This window comes from Zingiber officinale, chromosome 5B (assembly GCF_018446385.1).
Source record: "Zingiber officinale cultivar Zhangliang chromosome 5B, Zo_v1.1, whole genome shotgun sequence".
In the NCBI taxonomy this organism is placed as follows: Eukaryota; Viridiplantae; Streptophyta; class Magnoliopsida; order Zingiberales; family Zingiberaceae; genus Zingiber; species Zingiber officinale.
Window position 1 is genome coordinate 128,435,617 of NC_055995.1, and position 9,037 is coordinate 128,444,653.

The window sequence follows — 9,037 nt, forward strand, 5'->3', positions numbered from 1 at the left end:
ATCCCATCCCTTGAATATAAACGTGGGAAGACCCGGAGCCGGCTCGAGCCGAAATGAGCCAAGCCGTCCTTGACCATGTGATCAATTCGGCGAAAGCGGCCGCATACATGAGGCACAGGTTATGGGCCCGTGCTTTGTGCTCCTACCGTGAAATCGTGCGGCCGCATCCTCGTTATTGGGATTAACGAGAGTAAAAATACACATTAGAGAATTAAAAACATTACGTTTGGCCACGCCATTTTAACCAAAGAGACCCCAGATATTTTTATTTCTATTTCTTGAAAAATTAAAATTAAAATCTATTTTTTAGTAAAAATTGGTATATAATTATTTTTAATTAAATTTTAAATCTAAATAAATGGGCGATGAATTTTGATAAAATTAAGGGTATTTTTGAGATAATATTTCGGATAAAATATCTTTTTGATATATATTTAAAGAAAACACCCTGTGAGTTTTGAAATAAAAAGTGGCCCTTTATGTTGGGGCAATTTTCCTAGGTCAAGTTTGACCAGTTTGACTAAACTTGAGTTAAGTCAAGCTTGAGTCGGGTTTTAAGCTTTGATGTTTGACAATATATGGAGATTGTTAGGACAATCATCCGGTTGACAATGTACGGAGATTGCTGGAGCAATCGTCCGATTGTGGAGATGGTCAAGGGATTGACCAGGTTGATGAGAAGACAAGTCAAGTGAGTCAGTGTTGACCGGAGACTTGACCGGGTAAGTCCTAACTGGAGTTTAGGCAATGAGAAAGACCTAACTGGAGTTTAGGCATATGGGAAAGTCCTAACTGGAGGTTAGGCAAGAGAGAAGTCAAGTAGATCAAGGTTGACAGGAGACTTGACTGGGAAAATCATAATTGGAGATTAGGCAAAGGTAAGTCCAACAGGAAGGTTGGCAAGAGTGAAAATCCAAGTAGGTCAGTGTTGACCAGACTTTGTGATGAAAGTCCAAGTGTGATCTTAGCAAAAGGAAAGTCCTGGTAAGGAGTCAGGCAATTGGAAAGTCCAAGTGTGATCTTGGCAAAAGGAAAGTCCTGGTGAGGAGCCAGGCAATGGGAAAGTTCAAGTGTGATCTTGGCAAAGGTTGAAAGTCCAAGCATGTGGTCTTGGCAAGGTTAATCCTAGTGTGATTTGGCTAGGAGAACCCGACAACTAGGATGAGGCCGATGAAAGCTCCAGAAGGCAAGGCGTGAAGGATGGGGAGATATCCGAGGACACAAGGCTGATGGAGGAGGCTAGAAGGCTAGTTCGAGGTTGGTCGGGAGTAGCCAAATACTAGGCATGCAAACCCTGTTGGGACCGAAAAGTAACTAGAGGGGGGGTGAATAGCTCTTCGCGTGCTCGGTGCTTGACGTTGCTTGTTTCTTCAAAGATGTGTAGCGGAAATACAAGAAACAACTACAACATTGCTAACAAATGGATTTTACTTGGTATCCACCTCACAAAATGTGACTAGTCCAAGGATCCACGCACACACACACACCTCCACTAATAAACACTCCTTTTCGGTAACTACCGAAGGCGGAGAAGTTCTACAAGTTCACACAACAAGAAGAAAGGGAAAGGGAAACAAAATACAGCCCAAGCTTACAAGGAACCCTAACCCTAGCTTTCTTCTTCGGCTATAGATCCGCCTCTTGACTTGGAAAACCTCCAAGAACCTTCAAGAACTGGCGATCTGAACTTTGTGGAGAAGCTGTGGAGTCGCTGTTAAGTATTAAAAAAAAAAAATCAACAAACCATACCTGTCCACGTGCCCCCTTCCCCCTTCTCTTCCTTTTTTCTTCCCTTCCCCCACCAAAACTTGCAACCACTCCTTCTTCTCTTTTCCTTGCTTCTCGTCAACGGCAGAAAAGGAGAAATCGCAGCAGCTCCTTCTTTCTCTTCTCCGGTGGTAACGAAGGGTAGATCCCTTCCCTTTCTTCTTCTCCAGATTTGCAACCCCCTTCTCTCCTTTTTCTCTTCTCCGACGGCAACAAGCTCCCCCTTCCTTGCTGTCCTGCTTCTTGGCAGCATCGTCGGAGCTCCTCGAAGTGTGACGGAGCTCGTCGGACCACCAGAAAAGAGGGGAAAAGAAAAGCCCTAGTTACTGCCTTCTTTTCCAGCCAAGCACAGCAGCCACTGGAGCTAGCTGTGGCCTTCGCCAGAGCTCGCCGAGGCTACCGGTAAAGAGAGGAAGACCCACCATTTCCATCTTCCTTTGTTTTCAACCTTTCCTAACTGTCATAGCTACCTTTTGTTTCCCCAACAGCAGCCCTAGCTGCTATCCTTTTCTTGGCAGCACTGTCGAAGTTTGCCGGAGCTAGCTTAGGCGGCCAACGACGAAGGGAAAGCAACCCTAGTTGCTGCCCTCTTTTTCCAGCAACCACAGTACCCATAGAAGGTATATTTCGAGTTGTTTTGTGTTAAATTGATGTGTAGTTAGGAGGGCTATCTAGGTTGGAGAAGAGTTTTCATTTAGGAATGTGAAGTGGTACGAGATAGTAAGATCAAAAATAATGATCTAGTGGCTTCGAGTCGTAAATCATGTTTTGATTTTTGTATCATGAGTTTATTATCATTTTAATTATTCGAGTTATTATATTTTGTAGATACGAGCTCGAGTGGAGCGCGGTGACCTGCCGACACCGGTGGATTTTGCTGTACATAAGGTGGATACATCTACTCTTGTATATTTCCTTGTGCATGAATAAATATATAAATTGTATTATGTATATATTGTATCATTGTTTTCAAAAATGGGAATTAAAATGATACTTAAATAGTGAAATGAGTATTAAATAATTAAATCATTTGAGGGTAAATAAGTGATATTATTTCTTGTTCATATGTGGGTTCATATTGGGATTGATATGGGAAGGGTTGTTTTTAAAATTAAAGAAATATTCTGAATTACTCTTCTGTTGATACCTTGTCTCTTTTGACTTGCTTGACCTTTCATACTTCATGCTTTTGATACTCTATATGTTGATCCTTGTAGTTTTTTTTATCTGTGAACCCTATAATAATAAATTAACAGACCTAATAAAAAAATATTACCTTGATTGACCATTAAATATGAAAAGAGAATAATCATGATAAATGGATGAATATAATCATAAAGGTGAAATAATAAAGATAGTAAATGAATAATTAAAAAGTGAAGACTATGAACCTAACTTTATACCAGAGCTCTATATTAGAGTACTGGACCGCCCACATGTTATTGTGGTAGCGCGGCGGCTGCGGTCTAGAGTACCTGACCGTACACCCGAGGCGTGTTGGCGTGATGTAGCCATCGGTCAGTGTTTAGTATGTCTTCCACCGGTGAGGGCTGATAGCCCGTACGTCAGATGACATATGCGATAGTTTTATATTCTTAGGAGGCTTTTAGCCTATCCATATGATATTTCACTCTGATGATATTGGCTCCAGTGATTCACTTTTTAGTTGATTTATCAGATTCAGACTATTGATATACATGTTGATCTTACCATGATAACTTATAATTGAGTGATTAAATAATAAGATTGAAGAATTGATTTTGTTAATGATGACAAGTGATGATAAGGTGAAGATCCTAAACTCTAATCTAAAAATTTTACCTGATTATAGATAATGAGAAGATGATTATACATATATATGTATAAATGTAGAACTTTAATAATAATCTTAAAGTTGTAACAAAAGATGATGATTTATTCTACTTCCTTGACTTCTTCAATAAGATTAAATTCATGCACATATTTCTTGAGTATCCACTTAGCCATTTGGCTAACTTGCTACATTCCTTGATCTCCAGTTTTGCAGACACAGGGATCCTTTTGATATTATAGTTGATTTTGGACTTTCATAGAGTTGCTCAGAGATCTCGACGTGTTGATTTTCTGGTTTGTTTTACTTTTGTTTCGCTGTATTTACATTTTGCAATTTTGTTACAGATGTCGTTTATCTGTATAGTAATTGTAGTTTATGAAAACTATGACATATACATATAGTTGATACATTTCGTGGTTATGTTGTTTCTATTTTATGTATGTTCCAGCCGTGTGGGCTATTGAATATGTTGTTTATGTTTATATAGTGTGATGTATGTATGTACGCCTCATATTATCACCGGTACAGGGGAGATGCTGCCGGATTTTTGTCTGGCAGAGATTCCTCTAGGGGCGTGACAGTCGCTGAGATGAATCGTTTGAAGTCTCGGAAGTTCTGCCGAAGAAGACGCATGCCAACGGCCTTTATCTGCGCCAACGGTGGGATCCCGATCGATTAGATTGATCCCAATCGATCGGGGAGGCTTTGGATCGATCAGTGGATCGATCCAGAGCGCCTCTGTACTCTGGGAATTTGCCTGGATCGATCGGCTGATCGATCCAGGACTTATCGCGACAAAACGCACCTTCCCAATCGATCCATTGATCGATTAGGACCTCTAGATCGATCCACTGATTGATCCAGCAGGCTTCTGTGCGCTCGCGACTTTCTCCCAATCGATCCACTGATCGATTGGGACGAAGGCTTCTCGCGGGGACACCCCAATCGATCGGCCGATCGATTGGGCTCCAACCAATCGATCGGCTGATCGATCCAACTTCTGGTTTTTGCCCAAAACCAAGTCCCAACGCCCCCAATCCAACATCCGGTCAATCCATGACCTGTTGGTTCATCATGCCTAGCATCCGGTCACCCTTGACCAGCTAGGACTCACCAAGTGTCCGGTCAATCCCTTTGACCCACTTGGACTTTTCTTCATCATGCCAAGTATCCGGTCACTTCTTTGACCTACTTGGACTTTCACCAGATGTCTGGTCAACCTTGACCCATCTGAATTTCTCCGTGCCAAGTATCCAGTCAATCCTTTGACCTACTTGGACTTTCACCAAATGTCTGGTCAACCTTGACCCATCTGGATTTCTCCGATGCCTAGCTTCACTCACCAGGACTTTCACCTAGCTTCACTGTAAAATATTGGAAAATAGAGAAATATTAATAAGGAAATTTTCCGAAATTTTTGGAAATTTTTCGGGAATTTTTCGGAACTCGTACGAACGAGTTAACGGGGATGAAAACGGGGCCCGGGAAAAGCCTGTTTAGGCGACCCATTTAAGCGAGGAAATGTTTATTTTATATTCCTTTTTCTTTTTCCTTTATTTCCTCTCATCCTCGCCGATTCCCTCATCTCTCTCGCCGAACTTGCGCACCCGAGCTCTCCTCGCGCCCGACTCTCCTGCCCTAACCGCCGGCGCCGCACGGATTCTCTTCCTTGCGCTGTGCTCTTACCCGATGCCTCCCCGACGCCGCACCCAAAAATCGCTCCGAGGCAGTTCCTTCTTCCCCTTCCTCGCGTGCCCTAGCGACGCCTTTTCCCTCTGCGGCCGAGCCCTCCTCTTTATCTTCTCTTCCTTTTCGCTGAGCGACGGCGCCGAGCGCCACCTTGTCGTCGGGTGCCACCTCCCCTCTGCCTAGCACCGGGGCCCTAGTTGTCTCCACCGCCGCCTGCTCCGGTCGAGACACCGCCGGTCGAGGTAGGGTTGTCGATTTCCTCCCGTGCCCTAGATTTCCTCTTTCTTGTGCATCCTCGCTTTGATCTGCTTGTTGCCATTGTTGGATTTCCACTTTTGGCCGCAGGTACCCATGGGGCTCTCGGCAGCCATGCTTCTGATAGTGCCATAGAGTTGCCGTCGGGTCGCCTCTTTCTGATCTAGCTCTAGATCACTGTGTGTTGGCATCTCCGGTGTCCTAGCATCGGCACAATTCAAGCATGTGAAATTGGGTAAGTCAGTTGGTTGCGTTCTTGATTCGTACGAGCTCCGAACTTATGGATGTGGTATTGACTGAGATGGATGTCCCTGATGGTAGTTTTGTTTGCAGTGTCGGCAACATAGTTCTGGTCGTAACTTCTTGTAGGGCTAGTTACCTTACTCCAACAGTAGATTTGCTCCAACAGGGAGCTATAGGCTGAGGCAACACTTCTCCGGCTAAATCAAAAGGTGAGTTGGGTTGATGTTTGATCCATAAATTCCATTGCTTGATCTTGTTCTTGATTCGTTGATTTCAACAGTAAGGTTCTTTTCTGCAGAGTTGTGTGATGTGGATCAACTATCAAGGTTGTGAGGAAGGAAGTTGGATGTTTGTTTTGGGTTTTTGAGTTGAGACAAGAGCTCTGATTTGAGGGCATACAACACGATCTACATTGGAGGCGGGTACCTCTTGACTTATCTTTTATGATATTGTCATTTAGATTTGCATAGTATTTTATAACTACAAGCAATGAACATGTTTGCCTTGGTATGTCACGGTTTAATAACCATAGCATGATCTGTTGGTCGTTTGTTATGTATCTATGTTTACGTTTTATGATTATTGCCATGAGTACCTTAGTTCCTAGAGTAAGTGGCATACCATATCTTACTGAGGTTAGGATTAGGTTCTAGATTTTATTTTCTGGCATGTGTATCTAGATTATCTGATACCTAGGTTTTTATACCATACCTGGCTTGTGTACCTCTATTTGTACATCATATCTGATTTGTGTACCTAGAACCCTTTTCTTTGATCTGTGCATATTGTTGGTACATATGTTATGGAGGGGGATATGTATAGGATCTAGGTTGTTATACCATAGAGGACCAGTATACCCTAGATCTGTGGATTTGACTTACTGATACTGTGGTATCCAATTATATATATATGGATTTTTCTATGCTGATCAGGATATTGTCATGCTTAGTATCATGCATCATGATTGCATGCTGTGCGATAGTTGACTCCATTATTGTTGAGCACATCGCCAGTTACATGGATCTGCACACACCACCACTCATGGGTTAGTGGTCGATTCAGGCAGTGTGTGTTGCAGCAGGGACTTTGTTTGGCTACGTTGGTCTGCTCATGGGTAGTGTGACACAACGTGTTAGCCGGCAGGGATTCCTCCCCGTCATCGTGTACCGGGAGTTGAGAGCATTGCACTCTCCCATTTATAATTTGGGGTAGGAGGATAGGTGTACTCCGACAGCATCCCGTCCACTCGGTCACTCATCAGGAGCAGTGACGACAGAGTGCACGGTTGTCACAGCCCTACCCACTCGGTCTCGCCATTTGTGTGTGTGATGACTGACTGGCATCAGGGGTGACTAGGACACATCATTGGCATCATATGCATTGATGCATTTATTTCTTGTGATTGTGTTTGCTGCATTTGGTTGAATGCATATGTTTGACATGCATACAGGATTTAGGGCACTTTCGGTTTGACGACCCTTTTGTCTGGATAGGAGTTCCTGGTGAGTACAGCTTCCTCAGTTACTTTTCAGTTTTACATACTCACTATATATGATTAGGAAGCTGTATTCCATGTTTATTGCTGTTAGATATATCTTACTACTCATGTCCATTGGTATTCGCTGAGTTGTTGAACTCACCCCCGTTGACACTATCTTTTTCAGGTACCAGGTTATTTATGGTGTCGCTTGGAGCATCCTGTCTGCCAGTCCCCACAGCACATCAGAAGACATGTCTACGTTTTTGTTATATTTTTTACTTCGGTATTTATAATTCGTGTATTTAGCATTGTATACCGATTTTTGTTCCTGGAGTTGTTATATTGTTGTGTTGTGTAAGCCTAGCCGGCTAGCAGTTTAGTTTTGGGTTGTATGTGTTGTCCTTTTCCGTTGTTTTTTTTTTGGTTTTAGTACAGCTGAGTAGGCTGTTAAATATATATATAACTGCGTGGTTGTTTATTTTATTCCAGCCGAGTTGGTTGATGATATAAACTACGTGGTTGTGTGTATATTCCAGCCGCTTGTGGCTGATGTATATTTTGTATGTAGATTTGCCTCAGATTGTCACCCGTACAGGGGAGATGTTGCCGAAATATCTTCGGACAGAGACTCCTCTGGGGCGTGACATTCACTCACTAGGATTTTTCTTCTGCCTGGCTTCACTCACCAGGACTTTCACCTAACTTCACTCACTAGGATTTCTCTTCTGCCTGGCTTCACTCACCAGGACTTTCACCTAGCTTCACTTACCAGGGTTTTCATTCTGCCTGGCTTCACTCACCAGGACTTTCACAGTCAAGTATCTAGTCAACCTTGACCTACTTGACTCTTCTTCAATCAACCTGATCAGATCCTGATCAGAGGGGAATTGCTCCAAACAATCTCCTCAAATGAACAACTGCACCTGCACTTGTCCATATCATCGAAGTCTTATATTGTCAAACATTGAAACTCAAACCAAGACTCAAGTTGACCTGAGGGATATTGCACCAACAATCTCCCCCTTTTTGATGTTTGACAATACCACATGTAAGTTAGACTAATCACATAGCCTAAACCTCCTTCATGTCACTAGGTAATGAAGGCATAAGTTAAACCCTTCATTCTCCTCCTAAGAGGGCAAACTCCCTCTAGGTAATGAAGTCCTAACATAGCCCTTCATTCTCCCCCTATTGGCACACATCAACAACATGCCCCATCCTTGGGCACACATCAACAAATTCACTTGTTGAAAACTCTCCCCTTTGAGACTCTCCCGCTGAAGAGTTGCTCATCGTTGTTCACAACTTCACTCGTTGATGCATCGGTTTATCAACGTCACTCATTGCTAGGGCAATCATCCGGTTGACAATGTACGGAGATTGCTGGAGCAATCGTCCGATTGTGGAGATGGTCAAGGGATTGACCAGGTTGATGAGAAGACAAGTCAAGTGGGTCAGTGTTGACCGGAGACTTGACCGGGTAAGTCCTAACTGGAATTTAGGCAATGAGAAAGACCTAACTGGAGTTTAGGCATCTGGGAAAGTCCTAACTGTAATGACCCACCTTCTGGGTACTGGCTGTAAGGCCGGTCGCTACAATTATGCTAAACTATACTGTGCGGAAAGCTGGGCTAATTAAAATTTTAGTCTACTAATGACGGATACAACTGCTAAGAAAGGTCTAAAGACCTTCTTTGCTGGTGTACATATGCTAAGGAGGGGAAATTGAACATCCCAACCAACTACAGTCCTGCCGATCGATCCGCAGATCGATCAAAGCTATGGGGCAT

The 9,037-nt window shown here is 43.2% G+C and overlaps 1 long non-coding RNA gene across 1 annotated transcript; it reads left to right on the forward strand.

Moving 5' to 3' along the window:
* Positions 1–5,612: 5,612 nt before the first annotated feature.
* LOC121987860 lies at positions 5,613–6,187 on the forward strand. Its single transcript, XR_006113745.1, has 3 exons — positions 5,613–5,759; positions 5,858–5,976; positions 6,066–6,187. It is a non-coding gene; the product is annotated as an uncharacterized LOC121987860 (long non-coding RNA).
* The last annotated feature ends 2,850 nt before the right edge of the window (positions 6,188–9,037 follow it).